Source organism: Balaenoptera acutorostrata, chromosome 5 (genome assembly GCF_949987535.1).
Source record: "Balaenoptera acutorostrata chromosome 5, mBalAcu1.1, whole genome shotgun sequence".
Lineage (NCBI taxonomy): Eukaryota > Metazoa > Chordata > Mammalia > Artiodactyla > Balaenopteridae > Balaenoptera > Balaenoptera acutorostrata.
The window spans coordinates 115977379-116003585 of record NC_080068.1 but is presented as its reverse complement, the minus strand read 5'-3'; the positions used below and the strand labels follow the sequence as shown (position 1 = coordinate 116003585).

Sequence of the window (26207 nt, the reverse complement as noted above, 5' to 3'; positions counted from 1 at the left end):
TAAATAAATTAGAGAGTGGTGGGCACTGAGACATTTGGATTTTACCTGTAGTACATTACAACAAAATATTTTAAGTATATTAACTTGTTTCATTCTCACAATAATCCAGTGAAACAGGTTTTTGTTTTTGTTTTAATTGAGGTATAGTTGATTTACAAAGTGAAACAAGTTTTAGTAACTCCATGAGGGTAGGAACTATATTTGTATTTGCTCACTATTGAATCACTAGCAACTAAAGCAGTGCTTGGTACTTAGTATGTGATCAAGAAACATTTGTTGAATAAATAAACCAGAGAATGCATTTGTAACTGCAGAAGCCCAGCCAAGCAAAGTGGCTTATATGAAGTAAAACAGTTCATTCATGGAAGAGCTAGCCTTTGAATTCTGGTTACTGACAGCTAGTCTAGTGTCATTTATAATATTCTAAGTTAGCCTCTTTTCTCCTCCTTTTATATAATCTGTTATGCCTTTGAACCAATGGCTTGACAAGAGCTGAACTCGTGCTAGCATTTTTCTGCAGTTATTAGAAACATAATCTTCAGACCATCAATTTAGTGATTTTGTGTTTTTTGTTGTTGTTTGACATATACAAGAATGGGCACATGGCTTGGTTAACTGTTTCCTATTGGATTGACATGTTTTATGAATTACACATCTGGGAAGAAGGGCTAGGTTCACTTGTTAACTAGGATGGCTGCCTAGAAGGTGGATTGATTTAGTATACAAATCCCATATTAATATTGTTTCTAATGTAATTGCCTTTGTTAGTCATTTATTGAATGGAAAAAAAGCCTGCCCCACCAGCCTCCTCTTTCATGCTGCTGTTGTAGCATTTTCTTTTTCTTCTAATCTCTTGATTCTATTGATTATGAATAAGGTGGTAACTCTGTCAACCCCTCACCATCAAAACCAACTTCATCAAGAACAGAAACACAGTTGCATGGCCTTTTAGAATCCTAAAGTAGTTTAAATTAGTTATTTCATTTTTCTTTCTCAATGAGGAAGTTAGATTTACAAATGAGAAAGCTGAAGCTAAAATAATTAGGTATCATCCAAATTCAAAAAACCAAAATGTGGCAAAGTTATGATTTAGGCCCAAATATGATTTCAAAACCATTTTTTCTTTATGGTTCTAGGAGGCTAATATCAAGTTGGACATGGGAAACTAAAGGGCAAGTCTAAAGCAGTACTTTTCCTAATCTTAGGAGGTAGGTTGTTTGGTTTGTATTTTAATTGGTTCTTAGGCTTTGGATTTGTTATTTTCAGTTCAGAGTACCTAGTGAGTTCTAAAATTGTGTTGGGGCTTTAGGCCAAGGCTAGATTTCCAGATGAAATGTCTGTCACATATCCTGCACTACACACACTTGCTGATAAATGAGTGTTTACTCCACAATGGACCTTTCTCCAATCTGTGAGCCTGTGGTGGTTTAGATCTATGCTACTAGGGCTTGCTCCAAACCACATGGCTCAGTGACTGCAGGGAACATCTGTCTATGCTTACCAGTTCATATAATGTATCTTCCCTAGCCATATAAATCCTCACTTGTGTGGATAGTCTATAGCTATATACAATATAGAATATTTTATATACTATTCCTAATGACATAATAGGCATGAAAGGTATTATTCTAAAACAGGTCATGGCGTGAATATACACATTCAATATTAATATTCCAAGTGAAGTAGTAGATAAGGAGATATACTGAGTTAATCTTCTTTAGTTATGTTGTATTTGAAATGTACACAATGTAAAATATGAAAGCCAGGAACAAAAACCACATTCACAGAAAGATAGACAAGATGAAAAGGCAGAGGGCTATATACCAGATGAAGGAACAAGATAAAACCCCAGAACAACAACTAAATGAAGTGGAGATAGGCAACCTTCCAGAAAAAGAATTCAGAATAATGATAGTGAAGGTGATCCAGGACCTCGGAATAAGAATGGAGGCAAAGATCAAGAAGATGCAAGAAATGTTTAACAAAGACCTAGAAGAATTAAAGAAAAAACAAACAGAGATGAACAATACAATAACCGAAATGAAAACTACACTAGAAGGAATCAATAGCAGAATAACTGAGGCAGAAGAACGGATAAGTGACCTGGAAGACAGAATGGTGGAATTCACTGCTGCGGAACAGACTAAAGAAAAAAGAATGAAAAGAAATGAAGACAGCCTAAGAGACCTCTGGGACAACATTAAACGCAACAACAGTCACATTATAGGGGTCCCAGAAGGAGAAGAGAGAGAGAAAGGACCAGAGAAAATATTTGAAGAGATTATAGTCGAAAACTTCCCTAACATGGGAAAGGAAATAGCCACCCAAGTCCAGGAAGCGCAGCGAGTCCCATACAGGATAAACCCAAGGAGAAACACGCCGAGACACATAGTCATCAAATTGGCAAAAATTAAAGGCAAAGAAAAGTTATTGAAAGCAGCAAGGGAAAAACGACAAATAACATACAAGGGAACTCCCATAAGGTTAACAGCTGATTTCTCAGCAGAAACTCTACAAGCTGGAAGGGAGTGGCATGATATACTTAAAGTGATGAAAGGGAAGAACCTACAACAAAGATTACCCGGCAAGGATCTTATTCAGATTCGATGGAGAAATCAAAAGCTTTACAGACAAGCAAAAGCTAAGAGAATTCAGCACCACCAAACCAGCTCTACAACAAATGCTAAAGGAACTTCTCTAAGTGAGAAACACAAGAGAAGAAAAGGACCTACAAAAACAAACCCAAAACAATTAAGAAAATGGTCATAGGAACATACATATCGATAATTACCTTAAACGTGAATGGATTAAATGCTCCAACCAAAAGACACAGGCTTGCTGAATGGATACAAAAACAAGACCCATATATATGCTGTCTACAAGAGACCCACTTCAGACCTAGGGACACATACAGACTGAAAGTGATGGGATGGAAAAAGATATTCCATGCAAATGGAAGTCAAAAGAAAGCTGGAGTAGCTATACTCATATCAGATAACATAGACTTTAAAATAAAGAATGTTACAAGAGACAAGGAAGGACACTACATAATGATCAAGGGATCAGTCCAAGAAGAAGATATAACAATTATAAATATATATGCACCCAACATAGGAGCACCTCAATACATAAGGCAACTGCTAACAGCTATAAAAAAATCGACAGTAACACAATAATAGTGGGGGACTTTCACACCTCACTTACACCAATGGACAGATCATCCAAAATGAAAATAAATAAGGAAACACAAGCTTTAAATGACACAATAGACCAGATAGATTGAATTGATCTTTATAGGACATTCCATCCAAAAACAGCAGATTACATGTTCTTCTCAAGTGTGCACGGAACATTCTCCAGGATAGATCATATCTTGGGTCACAAATCAAGCCTCAGTAAATTTAAGAAAATTGAAATCATATCAAGCATCTTTTCTGACCACAACGCTATGAGATTAGAAATGAATTACAGGGAAAAAAACGTAAAAAACACAAACACATGGAGGCTAAACAATATGTTACTAAATAACCAAGAGGTCACTGAAGAAATCAAAGAGGAAATAAAAAAATACCTAGAGACAAATGACAATGAAAACACGACGATCCAAAACCTATGGGATGCAGCAAAAGCAGTTCTAAGAGGGAAGTTTATAGCTATACAAGCCTACCTCAAGAAACAAGAAAAATGTCAAGTAAACAATCCAATGTTACACCTAAAGGAACTAGAGAAAGAAGAACAAACAAAACCCAAGGTTAGCAGAAGGAAAGAAATCATAAAGATCAGAGCAGAAATAAATGAAATAGAAACTAAGAAAACAATAGCAAAGATCAATAAAACTAAAAGCTGGTTCTTTGAGAAGATAAACAAAATTGATAAGCCATTAGCCAGACTCATCAAGAAAAAGAGGGAGAGGACTCAAATCAGTAAAATTAGAAATGAAAAAGGAGAAGTTACAACAGACACCGCAGAAATACAAAGCATCCTAAGAGACTACTACAGGCAACGCTATGGCAATAAAATGGACAGCCTGGAAGAAATGGACAAATTCTTAGAAAGGTAGAAGCTTCCAAGACTGAACCAGGAAGAAACAGAAAATACGAACAGACCAATCACAAGTAATGAAATAGAAACTGTGATTTAAAATCTAACAACAAACAAAAGTCCAGGACCAGATGGCTTCACAGGTGAATTCTATCAAACATTTAGAGAAGAGCTAACACACACCATTCTCAAACTCTTCCAAAAATTGCAGAGGAAGGAACACTCCCAAACTCATTCTATGAGGCCACCATCACCCTGATACCAAAACCAGGCAAAGATACTACAAAAAAAGAAAATTACAGACCAATATCACTGATGAATATAGATGCAAAAATCCTCAACAAAATACTAGCAAACAGAATCCAACAACACATTAAAAGGATCATACACCACGATCAAGTGGGATTTATCCCAGGGATGCAAGGATTCTTCAATATACGCAAATCAATCAATGTGATACACCATATTAACAAATTGAAGAATAAAAACCATATGATCATCTCAATAGATGCAGAAAAAGCTTTTGACAAAATTCAACACCCATTTATGATAAAAACTCTCCAGAAAGTGGGCATAGAGGGAACCTACCTCAACATAATAAAGGCCATATACGACAAACCCACAGCAAACATCATCCTCAATGGTGAAAAACTGAAAGCATTTCCTCTAAGATCAGGAACGAGACAAGGATGTCCACTCTCACCCCTATTATTCAACATCGTTTTGGAAGTCCTAGCCACGGCAATCAGAGAAGAAAAAGAAATAAAAGGAATACAAATTGGAAAAGAAGAAGTAAAACTGTCACTCTTTGCAGATGACATGATACTATACGTACAGAATCCTAAAAATGCCACCAGAAAACTACTAGAGCTAATCAATGAATTTGGTAAAGTTGCAGGATACAAAATTAATGCACAGAAATCTCTTGCATTCCTATACACTAATGATGAAAAATCTGAAAGAGAAATTAAGGAAACACTCCCATTTACCATTGCAACAAAAAGAATAAAACACCTAGGAATAAACCTATCTAGGGAGACAAAAGATCTGTATGCAGAAAACTGTAAGACACTGATGAAAGAAATTAAAGATGACACCAACAGATGGAGAGATATACCATGTTCTTGGATTGGAAGAATCAATATTGTGAAAATGACTATACTACCCAAAGCAATCTACAGATTCAATGCAATCCCTATCAAATTACCAATGGCATTTTTTACAGAACTAGAACAAATCATCTTAAGATTTGTATGGAGACATGAAAGACCCCGAATAGCCAAAGCAGTCTTGAGGGAAAAAAACGGAGCTGGAGGAATCAGACTCCCTGACTTCAGACTATACTACAAAGCTACAGTAATCAAGACAATATGGTACTGGCACAAAAACAGAAACATAGATCAATGGAACAAGATAGAAAGCCCAGAGATAAACCCACACACCTATGGTCAACTAATCTATGACAAAGGAGTCAAAGATACACAATGGAGAAAGGACAGTCCCTTCAATAAGTGGTGCTGAGAAAACTGGACAGCTACATGTAAAAGAATGAAATTAGAACACTCCCTAATACCATACACAAAAATAAGCTCAAAATGGATTTGAGACCTAAATGTAAGACCAGACACTATAAAACTCTTAGAGGCAAATATAGGAAGAACACTCTTTGACATAAATCACAGCAAGATCTTTTTTGATCCACCTCCTAGAGTAATGGAAATAAAAACAAAAATAAACAAATGGGACCTAATGAAACTTCAAAGCTTTTGCACAGCAAAGGAAACCATTAACAAGACAAAAGACAACCCTCAGAATGGGAGAAAATATTTGCAAAGCAATCAACGGACAAAGGATTAATCTCCAAAATATATAAACAGCTCATTCAGCTCAATATTAAAGAAACAAACAACCCAATCCAAAAATGGGCAGAAGACCTAAATAGACATTTCTCCAAAGAAGACCTACAGATGGCCAAGAAGCACATGAAAAGCTGCTCAACATCACTAATTATTAGAGAAATGCAAATCAAAACTACAATGAGGTATCACCTCACACCAGTTAGAATGGGCATCATCAGAAAGTCTACAAACAACAAATGCTGGAGAGGGTGTGGAGAAAAGGGAACCCTCTTGCACTGTTGGTAGGAATGTAAATTGATACAGCCACTATGGAGAACAGTATGGAGGTTCCTTAAAAAACTAAAACTACAACTGCCATATGATCCAGCAATCCCACTACTGGGCGTATACCCAGAGAAAACCATAATTCAAAGAGACACATGCACCCCAATGTTCGTTGCAACACTATTTACAATAGACAGGTCATGGAAGCAACCTAAATTCCCATGGACAGACGAATGGATAAAGAAGTTATGGTACATATATACAATGGAATATTACTCAGCCATAAAAAGGAACGAAATTGAGTCATTTGTTGAGACGTGGATGGATCTAGAGACTGTCATACAGAGTGAAGTAAGTCAGAAAGAGAAGAATAAATATCGTATATTAACGCATGTATGTGGAACCTAGGAAATTGGTACAGATGAGCCGGTTTGCAGGGCAGAAGTTGAGACACAGATGTAGAGAACAGACATATGGACACCAAGGGGGGAAAACTGCGGTGGGGTGGGGATGGTGGTGTGCTGAATTGGGCGATTGGGATTGACATGTATACACTGATGTGTATAAAAGTGATGACTAATAAGAACCTGCAGTATAAACAAACAAACCAACTAAAAAAAAAAAAAGACCTATTCAGACTTTTGTCACTAGGGAGGAAAATATTTTCAAATGTAGATTTTGAATTATCACTAACCCTCTGTGAGAGGTTGGACTTTTCCATGCTTTTTCTTTTAGAGTACAGGAACCATGTTGAGTACGTAATAGCTAGCAGAACAAAAGATTCAGCATTTTTTTCAAAGGCAAATTATTTGGTTTATGTCTGTTCTCATTTTTCAGATCTTTTAATTGGTGTAAATACTATGTTTGTGGTTGGATTAAAAGATTTTAAAACTATTTAGACTAGAGATTAGCAGCCAATTATCTCATTTCATAGTAAGAAAACCACAGCTCACAGAAGTTAAGAAACAGAGTTGGGACTAAATCCAAAAGTCCAAATTAAGAGTTAATTAACCCTGACCTCCCTGAATAGTTCAGTTGCTAATTCATATTGAGAGTTATTTTGAAATGTTGAATTTATCTAATTCTTTTGAAATCTACTGCTAATTCCTCAATCAAAGCATTTACTAAGTATCTAGATATCTATAGGATTTTATTTTATTTTTTAAATTTATTTTTATTTTATTTTATTTTTTATTGGAGTAAAATTGCTTTACAATGTTGTGTTAGTTACTGTTGTACAATGAAGTGAATTAGCTATACATATACCTATATTCCCTCCCTCTTGGACTTCTCTCCCCCCCCCTTCACCCCCATCTAGGTCATCACAGAGCACCTAGCTGAGCTCCCTGTACTATACAGCAGGTTCCCACTAGCTATCTATTTTACACATGGTAGTGTATTTATGTCAATCCTGATCTCCCAATTCGTCCCACCCTCCCCTTCCCCCACTGTGTCCACATGTCCGTTCTCTACGTCTACATCTCTATTCCTGCCCTACAAATAGGTTCATCTGTACCATTTTTCTAGATTCCACATATATGCATTAATATGCGATATTTGTTTTCCTCTTTCTGCCTTACTTCACTCTGTATGACAGACTCTATGTCCATCCACATCTCTACAAATGACCCAATTTCGTTCCTTTTTATGGCTGAGTAATATTCCATTGTATATATGTACCACATTTTCTTTATCCATTCATCTGTCGTTGGACATTTAGGTTGTTGCCATGTCCTGGCTGTTGTAAATAGTGCTGCAGTGAACATTGGGGTACATGTGTCCTTTTCCATAGGATTTTAAATTGGACTTAGTGCTTCCAGTTTCTTTTTACTCCAATTCATCTTGTTTTTGTTTCTGAATTTATTTACTCCCTACTAGTGCCCTAAGTAGTCCTTAAATTTTTTTAAATGATCATGAAATATTTTATCTTTACAAAATGATATTATTGTAGATCAGGAAACACACTCTGAGAGGGAGATTTATGCTCAGGAAGTCTACTGTGACATGTTCTTGAGATCAGTGCCTATAAGGGGAGGAAAAGAAGTAAGATTGGGCAGAAGGAGTTGTTGGGCAGCTCTGGAGGCCAGGCCTTTATACTCCTATATCTGCCTATATCTGCTGCTTCTGGAGAAGGGGAAAACATCGGGTGAAGTTCCTCTCTTTGGTTAAGGGCAATTCCTAGAGGGCACTGTCAGCTGCCAGTTTCCCCAGAAGGCATGAGTGCTTTAGGCCTGAACAGAATTTTGAGTGGTACACTACAGCATCCACTATGAATATATATAACATATGAATAAGACATAAGAAATAAAACAAACACTCACTGTGTTGGAAAGAGTAATCCCTGCCCTCCTCCCCACCATACACACCAAGAGGTCCATGTACTAATCCCTGGAGCATATGAATATTATACCTTACATGGCAAAAGGGACTTTGCAGATGTGATTACGTTAAAGATCTTGAGATGGGGAGATTATCCTGGATTATCTGTGTGGGCCAGTGTAATCACAAGGATCCTTATTATAGGGAGGTAGGAAGGTCAGAATCAGAGAAGGACATGTGATGACAGAAGCAGAGGTTGGAGCAGTATAGCCAGAAATCAAGAAATGCAGCAGCCTCTAAACACTGGAAGAGCCCAAAAATGTATTCTCTTCTGGATCCTCCAGAAAGCTCTCAGCTCTGCCAACACTTTGATTTATGCCCCATAAGACCCATTTCAGACTTCTAAACTTGAAAACTGAAAGATAATAAATTTTAATGTTTTAAAGCTACTAAGTTTGCAATAATTTGTTACAGCAGCAATAGGAACCAGTACACCTCTGTGCTCTCACCCCAGAGTAAGCAATAGAACGCTAAACGTGCCTTTGAGAGCCTCTGTCTACCCCTCTCCAGTCACATCCCTCTCCTTTCCTACCAAGGGTAGCTACTATTCTGAATATTAATTTGATCATTTCCTCAAGTTTCATTATAGTTTTACTCTATGTTTATATATTTCTAGTAGTACATTAAGTGTTTATGTTTTCATAGTATTCTGAAGTTGCTCTGTCACTCTACATTGTGTTTGAGATTCATCAATGTGATGTGTGGAGCTGTGGTGCATTTATTTTACTGCTGTTGTATTCTAGTTTTATGAGTATATGGCAATTGAGTTATCCTCTTGTTGGTTGTTATTCTACCTTCTCATACTTGCTTTAATCTAGTAAAATTACTGCAGATTGTCCTCTGAATGGGTAAGGGCAACGTCTAAGGAAAAGCACATCAGAGAGATCAGTGTAGTATCACAATCTTTCTTTCTATTTACCTCACCTTCTTTCCTGACAAATGAATATTCTTCTCATTTTCATGGCCTTATTTATTTATTTAAATCGTTTTTACATCTTTATTGGAGTATAATTGCTTTACAATGGTGTGTTAGTTTCTGCTGTATAACAAAGTGAATCAGCTATATGTATACATATATCCCCATATGCCCTCCCTCTTCAGCCTCCCTCCCATCCTCCCTATTCCACCCCTCTAGGTGGTCACAAAGCACTGAGCTGATCTCCCTGTGCTATGTGGTGCTTCCCACTAGCTATCTATTTTACATTTGGTAGTGTATATATGTCAATGTTACTCTCACTTCGTCCCAGCTTCACCTCCCCCATCCCCGTGTCCTCAAGTCCATTCTCTACGTCTGTGTCTTTTTTTTTTTAACTTAAAAATATTTATTAATTCATTTATAGTAACAATAATCAACCTATTACGTGTCAGCATAAATCACGTTTTTAACAGAAAATATCTATATTTTCCAAAACCAGAGAAAATATGTGAGAAGAGTGGCATTGTTTTATATTAAGTTCTTTTTACATAAATTTACATCACATTTTTTTTTATTCAAACAGAAAGTCACAAAAATTATAATCATCCTTATCAGTTCACTCAGCCCCATGTAATTAATTTCTTTTTCATCTTGATCTTTTGTTAGCACTTTTATGAATTCATCAGCTTTCCATTAGAGTTCTGAAAATGCTTATTCATTCATTTCAGCAGTATAGTCAGTTACCAGAAACCTGTACTTGTCAGAGTCTTTTCCATGAATTCCTTGAAGATGAAACCCGTTTATGGGAACATTTTTGCAAAAGCATCAGAGTACACCCAGGACTGTCTGTAAATGACAAAAGACTTAAAAATGACCACGGTTAAAGATTTGATGTAAGTTCATAGTAATGCAATTGACAAGGAAATTTAGTTATTTCTGGGATATACATTTTAAAGTAATAACTAGAATTATGCCTTATAACATTATACCAGAACATATAAGATTTTTAGAAATTTCATGTAATGTCTGAAACATTTACATTGACATATTTCCATACAAATAACCCAAAGAAAGTTCAGTATAAGTGTTTTTTTTTAATTTTTTAATTTAATTTTATTTATTTTTTTATACAGCAGGTTCTTATTAGTCATCAATTTTATACACATCAGTGTATACCTGTCAATCCCAATCGCCCAATTCAACACACCACCATCCCCACCCACCCCCACGGCTTCCCCCCCTTGGTGTCCATATGTTTGTTCTCTACATCTGTGTCTCAACTTCTGCCCTGCAAACCGGTTCATCTGTACCATTTTTTTAGGTTCCACATACATGCATTAATATATGATATCTGTTTTTCTCTTTCTGACATACTTCACTCTGTATGACAGACTCTAGGTCCATCCACCTCAACTACAAATGACCCAGTTTCGTTTCTTTTTATGGCTGTGTAATATTCCATTGTATATATGTGTCATGACCGAATTTAAATAAGTTCCTAGATGATAGGAATTGTGATGCTAAACCTATTATATTGTACAGTACTTTGTATGAGGTATTGCTGGTGCTGAATAATTGTGAAATAATAATAGCAATAAATGTTATGTACTACCAGCATGTAGGCATCAGGACCATTTGGTTGCAGACAACAGAAACTCAACTCATACAAGCTTAAGTGGAAAACATATTCTTTTGGTTCACATATGTGGAAATTTCAGTGGGAGGAGCTAGAGCTTTAGGGCACAGCTAGATACAATGGTTGAAATGATATCCTTAGGACTCTTTATTTCTTTCCATCACTCAGATTATCCATCTTTGCCTGACCTCATTCTCAGAAAGAGAATATCATAATGGAAAGATGCCTAGTGTTGCTCCAAATCTACTTCATTTTACAAGTCATTTGTCCAGAAAAATAGAACATTACACTCCCTCCTAGTTACCAGATATGAAATCTCTGATGATCTGGAGATATTTTAATAGGTTTTGTTTGAGTCATGACAGTCTTACCTGATTTGCATGGACTGAAACTATTAATGTGGAATGGATGAGATTCCATGTTAATCCAAAGGAAAGGATGCTGAGCAGAAAAGAAATGTCCTCTACCACATGTATCAGAAAACCTTCTCAAGTTTAATATATTTAACACTATGCTAAGTGTGAGGATGCTGGGATCTTAATCTAAACAAAAATAATCCTTATAAGCATGGATTCTCCCAGTCAAACATAAAAATCCAAATAAAGTTTAGGTTGATAGCCTATTATCTGGTTACATTTTCTCTTTGGGATACAAATTGTTCTTAAAATAAAAGGGAAAACCTGTGATGTATATGCCATTTTGTTGAATTTTGAACCACAAAAGCTTCAAGCTTCGAATACTGATTTTCACAGTGTCCATGCTGTGAAAATCCCTATGATAAAACCAATTTCACTTTCAATTCGGTGTTTCTCTACTTTGGAACATGAGTGCATTATTTTTAACCTGACTCTGAGTTTGTATGTATACATCTGTGTGTGTATTGGGTTATATGAATAGACAGAATGGTTGAGTGGGAAGAACACGGGGTCTGTGAGTAATAAGGCTTGAATTCCCACAAAACTTTAAAAATAATGCTTTAATACTTACTATGTTGCAGTTATCCCCCACGTTGTAATCTAGCCTTTTACGTATTTTATTTAATCATCAGTAGGATGTGAACACCTCAAGTTCAAAATAAGGATTGTGTTTTAGTTATTTTTATATTCTAAGCCTTGACCAACATCTGACACATAGAACTCACTGAATAAACATCTATTGAATTCTTATTGTTAACATAATATTTATCAAAAATAGTGATGTTAAGCATAATACTAATAAATATTACTTATTAAGTGGCTAATATGTGTCATGTTCTGCCAGGTACTTTTCAAGTTAATCTACTGTTTATTAAATTATTAACATCACAGCTTGGATGAGGCTCCTCATTTGTAAAAAGAATGTGGCTATATAATATCTAATATCTCTTCCAAGTTAAATGTTGTAGGAATTTATTTTCCCTTTGACTTCCATTATAAGATTAGAGATGAGTTCTTATGGATAGTATTTAAACCAAGTACATAATAAAATTTCACTTGGCACACATTGCACAATAGTTATTCACTAGGGGCTATATTCTGTGTTCTTCTAATACTTTCTCTGTGGGAGAAGGCTATCTGCTCTTCTCCAAAGATAGCCTATTTTAAAAAATTCTGCTTAGAGTGGGCAGGACACTAGCAGTCTCCTCCAGGCTTCACTGTACCAGAACTTGAGTTTTATGTCTACCATCACCTTGAGAGTTTCGGAGCAGATCCATTCCCTCCCAATATCAATCTGCCTCTAATTACTACGAAGGAAAAGACTTCTGAGTTATGCAGTAAGATGTTTATTTCCAGCTTGCCTTTCTTTCTTCAAGCTGACTTTTATCACAGTTCAACTACCAACATATCTCATGTGTACAACTGCAATAATGAGTTTATTCACATCCACTCTAGCCCTCTCTAATCTCTTTTCCACATTGAAACCAAAATAATATCTTCAAAATTCCTATTAGTCCCTACTTACAAGACTTAAATGGTATCCATTGTTCTAAGAATAAAGACAACATTCTGCAACCTGGTTTAGAAGGTTTTGCGTAATAGGCCTCTACGTCCTCTCAGAGACGTCTTCATGTTTCTTTCGCCTCTCTGCCCTAGCCACGCTGGCCTACGTTGAATCCCCATACTCCCCAAGCACATGGGGTATTTTCATGTATTGTTTCATCAGCTTGAAATTCTTTCTCTTCCCTCTTCATCTATTAATTTCATAGTTGAGAGTGTGGACTCTTGAACCAGATTACTTTGGTTTGTAATCCCAGTTCTACTACTCACTGGCGTAATGACCTCAGGCAAGACACTTAGCTTTTCTGTGCCTCAGTTTCCTAATTTGTAAAATGGGGGGTCTTTTTAGTTCTGAGCACCCAATTCTAAGTTATGGGGGTGGAGATTTTGTCCCCACACCTCTAACAAGCAATGCTCTGACACCAGCTGAGTATTATACAATTCTACCTTATCTACCCAGAGACAGCATCAGATTCCACAAGTCGAGGGTGCTGTTCTACAGTACTCCCTAATCCCTCCCTACTCCAGATGCCAACCACAAGCCCAGGTTGTTACCTGTGCTTGTGACCAACCGGCTGTATATTGAAGGTTCCCATGAACTCTTCCTTCGGTTGATTAATTTGCAAAGCGGCCCATAGAACTCAGAGAAACATTTTGTTTACTAGATCACTGGTTCGTTATGAATGGCTATAACTTAGGAACAGCCATTCCTAAGATGGAAGAGATGAATAGGGCAAGATATGGGAAAAGGGGTGGAGCATCTATGCTCTCTCTATAGTCACAGTCATAATTTTACATTTATTTATGGATTTAAAAAATAACTTAGGTGTTTCTTTTATTCTCTTTTTCCTTTTATTCTTTTACTTTAAACTGTACATTAACATTAAAATTTTTTTCCTACCAAATATTTGCCAGTTTTATTGAGGTATAATTGACATACATACACTGCACATATTTAAAGTACAATTTTATAAGCTTTGACATATGTATACAGCTGTAAAATATCACCACAATCAGGCCTATCAGAGTTTAAAGTAGTCCTACTTCCCATAGATCTCAAAGCCTCCAGAGGTTTTTGTTTTTGTTTTTTTATTGCTGGAGCACTTCTAGAAATGTTTTCAAAGGTGGTCTTTATGTGATGAATGTTCTGATACTTATGTGCATGAAAGAATCATTATTTCAGCCACACACTTAGATAATAGTTTAGTTTTATGTAAAGCCCTAGATTTGAAGTTCTTTTCTTTTAGTACTTTGAAAATATTGCTTCATGTTCTTCTTATATTTTTTAAGTGATTATTTGACTCATGTCTTTTTCCACAACTATGCTGTAAACTCTATGAAGGCAGAGGTCATGTGGTTTTTGCTCATCATTGTATCCCCTTGTGTATCCAGCATAGTGCCTTGGTACTTAATAGGTGCTCCTTCACTTTTGTTGAATGAATGGACAAAGATTTAGGGTGAAGCAAGACTAGAAAGATATTTGGGATGTTTTGGATGGTCTTGAAAGCTAGTTGAAAAGTTTGTATTTCATTTGGCAAGCAATAGAGTTACACAGAGTTTTAAGATAGTGTTCTGTAGTGACATAATTAGAGCAGCCCTTTAGGAAGCTTATTCTGACAACAATATATTAGATACATTGGAGTACTAGAAGTATGGAAACCAATTATAGTACTACAATAACAATGCAGGCTAAACAATGAAAGCCTGAACTTGGATGCTGGGTGTGGGAATTGCAAACTGGAGACATATTTGAGACAGGACAGGACTTGACAAGGGTAGTGAATGATTTTTAAACTTCAGATCTGGATGACTGGGAGACAGTGTTCCATGAGCAGAAATAGGAGATTTGAGACAAGTGAACAGTTTACATGAGACATATGTTCTGAGTTAGGTTTGAAATGGTTTTGGTTTGAGGTGCTGATGGGATGTTCAGGAAAAAGCTGAAATTGTGGCTGTGGAGCTCAGGACATGGTTCACAACTAGAGATAAGGTCTTAAACAGGGCTGGCCATCTATGACCCATGGATAGCCAACCTGCTACTCACTTTTGTATGGCCCACAAGTCAAGACTGTATTTTACATTTTTAAATGCTGAGAGAAAATTAAGAAAGAGTAATATTTTGTGACACATGAAAATTATATGAAATTCAGATTTTACTGTTCATAGTTTTATTAGAACAGAGCCACACTTGTTTCTGTATTGTCTATGGTTGCTTTTGTACTACAAAAGCAGAGTCAAATAGTTCCATCAGACTGTATGGCCTGCAAAGCCTGAAATATTTACTGTCTGGCCTTTTACTGAAAAAAATTGCCACTGTATACATACATTCCTGAGTTGTCAACTGTTGTCACTCTTTTGCAAAGCAGTTTGACCAGAACAGAACACAAAAAAATGATAACAGCTGTATTAAAATAACAAAGTTATGGACTTTTCTCTCCTTTTACAAATTCAAGTATTTTAACAAGACATTGATAATTTTTCTTAAAATAAATTTTATAAAAAATCCATTCAAGTATTTCAGGCAAATGCAAATGTATTTACTGTTTGAATGAAGAGCAGAATTCTAGGCCTGTAATAAAACTTGGAACACTTCATTAGGTCATACCAAGCAGAATTTTACACAAATGAAGGTGACTGTAAGATGTGACAGGGAAAGGGGAAACTAGATTCTGCTTGTTCAGCCCTAGGCTGTGTTATAAATGGATCAGTCACCTGTGGTTGAAGGCCCAGGTCTTAGCTTTAAGAGTTCAATTTTTCAGTTATCTTGGAGTTGGTTTTTGATTGCATTTCTTCCCAATAAGAAGGACCATCTGGTACAGCAAAAAGGAAAAGTAACTGGGTGGGCCTGTGGAGAGTTGTCGTCAAACCAGAAGAGCTTCTTACTATTATATAAAGACAAAGTGAATCTGACTCAAATGCTTGAATTGTTCAGTCAATCAAGTTACCTTCTGCTATGAATAAAGTTGATAAATATTGACAAACATTGCTCTTTGGCTGTCTTATTTTAGACCCTATAATGATTATTACTCTTCAGTTACATAGCATGACACCATTATAGACAACAATAAAAAAATATCCAAAGTTATCTTTATATTTATTCCCTTTGATAAAATTAAGGAGCAGTTTAATTTGGGGGAACACTCTAACATTGTGAAAGTTAACTCAGAGAATGATTTTTATTAAGCTCTTCCCCCAAAGTCTTGGGAGTTCATCCTTTTTAGGAATTACATTTTCATATTTTCAGCTTATAGTGAGTATTTAATATATTTTGTGATAATTCTTCAGCTATTTTGCCAAAAGGTAAGAGTTATTCCCCTTTTAGCATGGTCAATAACATAGATAAGGAATGTCACGTCATTAAAAAGTACAACTTCATAGGGTTTGAGGTATATAGAATTTTTTCAATATTTAGTGTGACTTGAAATATGTGTTAATATTTTCTGTGGTAATTTTTTAGCACATATTTTCTGGCATGATATAAAATGGCAGCTGGAATGGCATAAGTATTTCTATGTCAGACATATCAAGTTTGAGGGGCAAGAGAGGACAATATGAAGAAGTCCATCGGTTGGGAATGTGGCCCTAGACCTGTGGACAAAGGGCAGACCTAGAGATGCTAGAATTGAGATTTGAGGCAGAGCAACAGATGAGGTCAACAAGAGAACCTGTGGAAATGGAGGAGAGGCTCTGTGATGTGAAGGTAATATGTATAAAAGTATCTGCCACAGCGCCTGGCACATACTATGCACCTTATATATGGTCAATGCTATAGAGTGGACTGGCAGTCAAGGAGCATTGGGGTTGTGCAAAGAAAAAGAAGCCAGAGAGAGTGGTTTAAGAAATAGGAGAATCTTCAGCAAAGTAGCAGGATACAAGATTAACATTCAGAAATCAGTTGCATTTCTTTACACTAATAATGAAATATCAGAAAGGGAATGTTAAAAAAAAAAAAACCCTTTTAAAATTGCACCAAACAAAAAAAAAAAAAACCTAGGAATAAACCTGGCCAAGGAGGTGGAAGACTTATACACTGAGAACTATAAAACATTAATAAAGGAAATTAAAGGGGATTCAGAGAAATGGAAAGATATCCCATGCTCTTGGAGTGGGAGAATTAATATTGTTAAAATGACAATACTACCCAAAGCAATCTACAGACTTAATGTGATCCCTATCAAATTACCCATGACATTTTTCACAGAACTAGAACAAATAATCCAAAAATTTATATGGAACCATAAAAGACCCAGAATTGCCAAAGCAATCGTGAGGGAAAAAAAGCAGGAGGCATAACTCTCCCAGATTTCAGACAATACTACAAAGCTACAGTAATTAAAACAGTGTGGTATTGGTACAAAAACAGACATACAGATCAATGGAACAGAATAAAGAGTCCAGAAATAAACCCATACACCTACAGTCAATTAATTTTCAACAAAGGAGGCAAGACTATACAATGGGAAAAAGGCAGTCTCTTCAGCAAATGGTACTGGGAAAGTTGGACAGCTGCATGTAAATCAATGAAGTTAGAACACACCCTCACACCATGTGCAAAAATAAACTCAAAATGGCTTAAAGACGAACATAAGACATGATACCATAAAACTCCTAGAAGAAAGCATAGCATAGGCCAAACATTCTCTGACGTAGGTTGTATCAGTGTTTTCTTAGGTCAGTCTCCCAAGGCAATAGAAATAAAAACAAAAATAAACAAATGGGACCTAATCAAACTTACAAGCTTTTGCACAGCAAAGGAAACCATAAAAAACTAAAACTAAAACTAAAAAACAAAAAGGCAACCTATGGAATGGGAGAAAATATTTGCAAATGATGCAACTGACAAGGGCTTAATCTCCAAAATATACAAACAGCTTATACAAGTCAACAAGAAAAAAACAAACAACCCAATTGAAAAATGGGCAGAAGACCTTAATAGACATTTCTCCAAAGGAGACATACAGATGGCCAGTAGGAACATGAAAAGATGCTCAACATCACTAATTATTAGAAAAATGCAAATCAAAACCACAGTGAGGTACCACCTCACACTGGTCAGAATGGCCATCATTAAAAAGTCTGCAAATAACAAATGCTGGAGAGGGTATGGAGAAAAGGGAACCCTCCTACACTGTTGGTAGGAATGTAAGTTGGTACAGACAACAATGGAAAACAGTATGGAGGTTCCTCCGAAAACTAAAAATAGATTTACCATATGATCCAGCAATCCCACTCCTGGGCATATACCTCCCAAAACTATAATTCAAAAAGATACATGCACCCCTATGTTCATAGCAGCACTATTCACAATAGCAAAAACATGGAAACAACCTAAATGAATCAACAGATGAATGGGTAAAGAAGATGTGGTACAAATATACAATGGAATACTACTCAGTCATAAAAAAGAATGAAATAATGCCATTTGCAGCAACATGGATGCAACTAGAGGTTATCATACTAAGTGAAGTAAATCAGAAAGAGAAAGACAAATAACATGATATCACTTATATGTGGAACCTAAAATATGGCACAAATGAACCTATCTACAAAACAGAAACAGATTCACAGGCATAGAGAACAGCCTTGTGGTTGCCAAGGGGGAGGGGGGAGGGAGAAGGATGGACTGGGAGTTTGGGGTTAGTAGATTCAAACCATTACATTTAGACTGGATAAACAACAAGGTCCTACTGCATAGCACAGGGAACTATATCCAATCTCCTGGGATAAACCGTAATGGAAAAGAACACACAAAAAAGAATGTATATATGTGTATAACTGAGTCACTTTGCTGTACAGCAGAAATTAACACAACATCGTAAATCAACTATACTTCAATAAAAAAATAAGATTAGAAATAGAATCTTTTTATTAAGGGCTGGAGTATTTAATACAATTTCTTCATCATTGGGGTCCTTTCTCTCAGGATTGAAATCTACACAAGTATCTGTAATAGCTGGTAATAAAAAGACTCAAAGTTCAGTTGACAAGAAAATTAACTTCTTTACACTGAGTGAAGTTAGCAACATTGGCAAACAAGAAGATTGCAGAGGTCATGGGATGGAAATGCAATAATCAGAGCTTCTGAGTTAATTATTAGGGCAAATTCCTCACCACTCTTTCTAACATCCTTCTGCTTTCAGAGGTGAAATCCTTTACTTTATAAATACAGTTTATCAAAGGCTCTTCTATTTTAGAGTAAATATTAATTATAAAGCAGTTTCTAGAATATGAAGCCTAATCTCTAAAGTGTTTCAATCTTCAGGCAATTATTCAAAAACTTTTTATTCTGGAAAATTTCAAACATACACAGAATTAGAAAAAAAATATTAATCTCCATCTGCCATCACTCATTTTGCCAGTCTTGTTTCATCTATCTCCTTGCACATCTCCCACGGCCAAAAAAAAAAAAAAAAAAAAAGTCTCGCTTGCATCCTAACAATGAGAAAAAAGCCAGGTAATAACTTATCAAACCATTCAGAGAACTGAGGTTGCAAGACAAACAGATAAATTCTAAAGGGTGACAAGTCTCTCCAAGGAGAAATGGCACAGACAACCTGTTTCACCTTTTGCAGAGCATAGACAGAAGTGGTTGTTGTCATAAAAGCAGGAAAAAGAAAACAGTTAAAGTTTTAACAAAACCTTAAAGCTGAGTAGGGGCTACCCTGACAGCTTAGGATATTTGGGAACTTTGGAGTCATTCATTTGTCAATTCTTGTCCATTGGTCTCTACCTGGTGTTCACAAAAAAGACTGTGAGTACAGTCTCGGGTACAGGCCAGGAGATCCGAGAACATGCTCCTTGATGAAAATCTGTCCACTTTCTAGACTTTTCTCACATGCAAAGTAAAAGCTGTAAACCTCTGGGGGATGGACAGGAAACCATTTACTCCCAGGGCCCAGGCATAGGTACAGTGCTGCTGAGGAAGGGACAGAAGCAAAATCCATATGCCACAGTGAGAAAGACAGTAAACTCCTCTGCCCAACCATGAGTCTTGCACTGGGAAGAAGAGCTGTATGCTGCTGGAGGAGAGGCAGAAAACCTTCTCCAGCCCAAGACTCCCAAGAGTTTGATTCCTAGAGCTGGGAGGGACAGAAAAACTGGGAAAGCCTACACCTAAGCACCTGGGTACACATGGCCTGCCTAAGGCTGAGGATGGGCAGGAGAAATAAGAACCCTCTACATCCCACCATAAACTACCCATCAAGTAACAAACAATGACAGTCCACTGCTGGAGAAAAAGGAAAAAATAACAAGGTGGTAGGTTTAAATTCAATCATATAAATAAGTACATTAACTATAAATGCTTCAAACATCCCAACTGGATGGCAGACATTGTTAGATTGAATTGAATTTGTAATTAAAACCCTCCCTACAAAGAAAACTCCACGCTCAGATGGCTTCACTGGTAAATTCTACCAAACATTTAAGGAAGAAATATACCAATTTTACTCAAATGTTTTTGGAAAATAGAAGAAAAAGGAATACTTCCCAACTCATTTTATGAGACTAGTATTCACTCTGATTCCAGAGCAAAGACATTTCAAGAAAAGACAATTTAAGACTAATATATCACATAAAGATAGTTGGATGCAACTATCTTCAGCAAAATATTAGCTAATAAAATCCAGAAATATAAAAAAAGGATAAAACATCATAACTAAGTTGGATTATCCCAGGACTGTAGATGTGGTTCATGTTCACTAATCAGTGTAATTCACCATATCAATAGACTAAAAAGGAAAAACCATATGATCCTCTCAATAGATGCAGAAAAAAAAAAAGTATTTCACACCACATTCACAGAAAGATAGACAAGATGAAAAGGTAGAGGGCTATATACCAGATGAAGGAACAAGATAAACCCCCAGAAAAACAACTAAATGAAGTGGAGATAGGCAACCTTCCAGAAAAGGAATTCAGAATAATGATAGTGAAGATGATCCAGGACCTCAGAAAAAGAATGGAGGCAAAGATCGAGAAGATGCAAGAAATGTTTAACAAAGACCTAGAAGAATTAAAGAACAAACAGAGATGAACAATACAATAACTAAAATGAAAACTACACTAGAAGGAATCAATAGCAGAATAACTGAGGCAGAAGATCAGTTAAGTGACCTGGAAGACAGAATGGTGGAATTCACTGCTGCGGATCAGACTAAAAAAAAAAAGAATGAAAAGAAATGAAGACAGCCTGAGAGACCTCTGGGACAACATTAAACGCAACAACATTCGCATTATAGGGGTCCCGGAAGGAGAAGAGAGAGAGAAAGGACCAGAGAAAATATTTGAAGAGATTATAGTCAAAAACTTCCCTAACATGGGAAAGGAAATAGCCACCCAAGTCCAGGAAGCGCAGCGAGTCCCATACAGGATAAACCCAAGGAGAAACACACTGAGACACATAGTCATCAAATTGGCAAAAATTAAAGACAAAGAAAAATTCTTGAAAGCAGCAAGGGAAAAACGACAAGTAACATACAAGGGAACTCCCATAAGGTTAACAGCTGATTTCTCAGCAGAAACTCTACAACAGAAGTGAGTGGCACGATATACTTAAAGTGATGAAAGGGAAGAACCTACAACCAAGATTACTCTACCCGGCAAGGATCTCATTCAGATTCAATGGAGAAATCAAAAGCTTTACAGACAAGCAAAAGCTAAGAGAATTCAGCACCACCAAACCAGCTCTACAACAAATGCTAAAGGAACTTCTCTAAGTGAGAAACACAAGAGAAGAAAAGGACCTACAAAAACAAACCCAAAACAATTAAGAAAATGCTCATAGGAACATACATATCGATAATTACCTTAAACGTGAATGGATTAAATGCTCCAACGAAAAGACACAGGCTTGCTGAATGGATACAAAAACAAGACCCATATATATGCTGTCTACAAGAGACCCACTTCAGACCTAGAGACACATACAGACTGAAAGTGATGGGATGGAAAAAGATATTCCATGCAAATGGAAATCAAAAGAAAGCTGGAGTAGCAATACTCATATCAGATAAAATAGACTTTAAAATAAAGAATGTTACAAGAGACAAGGAAGGACACTACATAGTGATCCAGGGATCAATCCAAGAAGAAGATATAACAATTATAAATATATATGCACCCAGCATAGGAGCACCTCAATACATAAGGCAACTGCTAACAGCTATAAAAGAGGAAATCGACAGTAACACAATAATAGTGGGGGACTTTAACACCTCACTTACACCAATGGACAGATCATCCAAAATGAAAATAAATAAGGAAACAGAAGCTTTAAATGACACAATAGACCAGATAGATTGAATTGATCTTTATAGGACATTCTATCCAAAACCAGCAGATTACACTTTCTTCTCAAGTGTGCACGGAACATTCTCCAGGATAGATCACATGTTGGGTCACAAATCAAGCCTCAGTAAATTTAAGAAAATTGAAATCATATCAAGCATCTTTTCTGACCACAAAGCTATGAGATTAGAAATGAATTACAAGGAAAAGAGCGTAAAAAACACAAACACATGGAGTCTAAACAATACGTTACTAAATAACCAAGAGGTCACTGAAAAAATCAAAGAGGAAATAAAAAAATACCTAGAGACAAATGACAATGAAAACACGACGATCCAAAACCTATGGGATACAGCAAAAGCAGTTCTAAGAGAGAAGTTTATAGCTATACAAGCCTACCTCAAGAAACAAGAAAAATCTCAAGTAAACAATCTAATGTTACACCTAAAGGAACTAGAGAAAGAAGAACAAACAAAACCCAAAGTTAGCATAAGGAAAGAAATCATAAAGATCAGAGCGGAAATAAATGAAACAGAAACAAAGAAAACAATAGCAAAAATCAATAAAACTAAAAGCTGGTTCTTTGAGAAGATAAACAAAATTGATAAGCCATTAGCCAGACTCATCAAGAAAAAGAGGGAGAGGACTCAAATCAGTAAAATTAGAAATGAAAAAGGAGAAGTTACAACAGACACTGCAGAAATACAAAGCATCCTAAGAGACTACTACAAGCAACTCTATGCCAATAAAATGGACAACCTGGAAGAAATGGACAAATTCTTAGAAAGGTATAAGCTTCCAAGACTGAACCAGAAAGAAACAGAAAATATGAACAGACCAATCACAAGTAATGAAATTGAAACTGTGATAAAAAATCTTCCAACAAACAAAAGTCCAGGATCAGATGGCTTCACACGTGAATTCTATCAAACATTTAGAGAAGAGCTAACACTCATCCTTCTCAAACTCTTCCAAAAAATTGCAGAGGGGGGCTTCCCTGGTGGCGCAGTGGTTGAGAATCTGCCTGCTAATGCAGGGGACACGGGTTCGAGCCCTGGTCTGGGAAGATCCCACATGCCGCTGAGCAACTGGACCCGTGAGCCACAACTACTGAGCCTGCGCGTCTGGAGCCTGTGCTCCACAATAAGAGACGCCGCGATAGTGAGAGGCCCACGCACCGCGATGAAGATTGGCCCCCACTTGCTGCAACTAGAGAAAGCCCTCGCACAGAAATGAAGACCGAACACAGCCAAAAAAATAAAATAAATAAAATTAATTAGTTAATTTAAAAAAAAATTGCAGAGGAAGGAACACTCCCAAACTCATTCTATGAGGCCACCATCACCCTGATATCAAAATCAGGCAAAGATACTACAAAAAAAGAAAATGACAGACCAACATCACTGATGAATATAGATGCAAAAATCCTCAACAAAATACTAGCAAACATAATCCAACAACACAATAAAAGGATCATACACCATGATCAAGTGGGATTTATCCCAGGGATGCAAGGATTCTTCAATATATGCAAATCAATCAATGTGATACACCATATTAACGAATGGAAGAAGAAAAACCATATGATCATCTCAATAGATGCAGAAAAAGCTTTTGACAAAATTCAGCACCATTTATGATAAAAACTCTCCAGAAAGTGGGCATAGAGGGAACCTACCTCAAGGTAATAAAGGCCATATATGAAAAACCCACAGCAAACATCATTCTCAATGGTGAAAAACTGAAAGCATTTCCTCTAAGATCAGGAACGAGACAAGGATGTCCACTCTCACCAGTATTATTCAACATAGTTTTGGAAGTCCTAGCCACGGCAATCAGAGAAGAAAAAGAAATACAAATTGGAAAAGAAGAAGTAAAATTGTCACTGTTTGCAGATGACATGATACTATACATAGAGAATCCTAAAAATGCTGCCAGAAAGCTACTAGAGCTAATCAATGTATTTGGTAAAGTTGCAGGATACAAAATTAATGCACAGAAATCTCTTGCATTCCGATACACTAATGATGAAAAATGTGGAAGAGAAATTATGGAAACACTCCCATTTACCATTGCAACAAAAAGAATAAAATACCTAGGAATAATCCTACCTAGGGAGACAAAAGACCTGTATGCAGAAAACTGTAAGGCACTGATGAAAGAAATTAAAAATGATACCAACAGATGGAGAGATATACCATGTTCTTGGATTGGAAGAATCAATATTGTGAAAATGACTATACTACCCAAAGCAATCTACAGATTCAATGCAATCCCTATCAAATTACCAATGGCATTTTTTACAGAACTAGAACAAATCATCTTAAGATTTGTATGGAGACACAAAAGACCCCGAATAGCCAAAGCAGTCTTGAGGGAAAAAAATGGAGCTGGAGGAATCAGACTCCCTGACTTCAGACTATACTACAAAGCTACAGTAATTAAGACAATATGGTACTGGCACAAAAACAGAAACATAGATCAATGGAACAAGATAGAAAGCCCAGAGATAAACCCACGCACCTATCATCAACTAATCTATGACAAAGGAGGCAAGGATATACAATGGAAAAAAGACAGTCTCTTCAATAAGTGGTGCTGGGAAAACTGGACAGCTACATGTAAAAGAATGAAATTAGAACACTCCCTAACACCATGCACAAAAATAAACTCCAAATGCATTGAGACCTAAATGTAAGACCAGACACTATAAAACTCTTAGAGGCAAACATAGGAAGAACACTCTTTGACATAAATCACAGCAAGATCTTTTTTGATCCACCTCCTAGAGTAATGGAAATAAAAACAAAAATAAACAAATGGCACCTAATGAAAGTTCAAAGCTTTTGTACAGCAAAGGTAACCATAAATAAGACGAAAAGACAACCCTCAGAATGGGAGAAAATATTTGCAAAGGAATCAACGGACAAAGGATTAATCTCCAAAATATATAAACAGCTCATTCAGCTCAATATTAAAGAAACAAACAACCCAATCCAAAAATGGGCAGAAGACCTAAATAGACATTTCTCCAAAGAAGACATACAGATGGCCAAGAAGCACATGAAAAGCTGCTCAACATCACTAATTATTAGAGAAATGCAAATCAAAACTACAATGAGGTATCACCTCAGACCAGTTAGAATGGGCATCATCAGAAAATCTACAAACAGCAAATGCTGGAGAAAAGGGAACCCTCTTGCACTATTGGTGGGAATGTAAATTGATACAGCCACTATGGAAAACAGTATGGAGGTTCCTTAAAAAACTAAAAATAGTATTACCATATGACCCAGCAATCCCACTACTGGGCATATACCCAGTGAAAACCATAATTCAAAAATACACATGCACCCCAATGTTCATTGCAGCACTATTTACAATAGCCAGGTCATGGAAGCAACCTAAATGCCCATCGACAGATGAATGGATAAAGATGTGGTACATATATACAATGGAATATTTCTCAGCCATAAAAAGGAATGAAATTGAGTCATTTGTTGAGATGTGGATGGATCTAGAGACTGTCATACAGAGTGAAGTAAGTCAGAAAGAGAAAAACAAATATCGTATATTAATGCATGTATGTGGAACCTAGAAAAATGGTACAGATGAGCCGGTTTGCAGGGCAGAAGTTGAGACACAGATGTAGAGAACAAACGTATGGATGCCAAGGGGGGAAAACCGCGGTGGGGTGGGGATGGTGGTGTGCTCAACTGGGCAATTGGGATTGGCATGTATACACTGATGTGTATAATATTGATGACTAATAAGAACCTGCAGTATAAAAAAAACAAACAAAAAAACAACTAATACTAAACTTTCTTTGGGTTATTTGTATGGAAATA

General features: G+C 36.4%; 1 long non-coding RNA gene across 1 annotated transcript in view; it reads left to right on the top strand.

The window, feature by feature from the left end:
• The first annotated feature begins 1145 nt into the window (after positions 1–1145).
• LOC130708223 (uncharacterized) overlaps positions 1146–26207 on the top strand; it is a 40532-nt gene continuing 15470 nt past the window's right edge. Inside the window, exon 1 of the long non-coding RNA XR_009008326.1 lies at positions 1146–1208. This is a non-coding gene — a long non-coding RNA (uncharacterized LOC130708223). The remainder of the gene's footprint in view (positions 1209–26207) is intronic.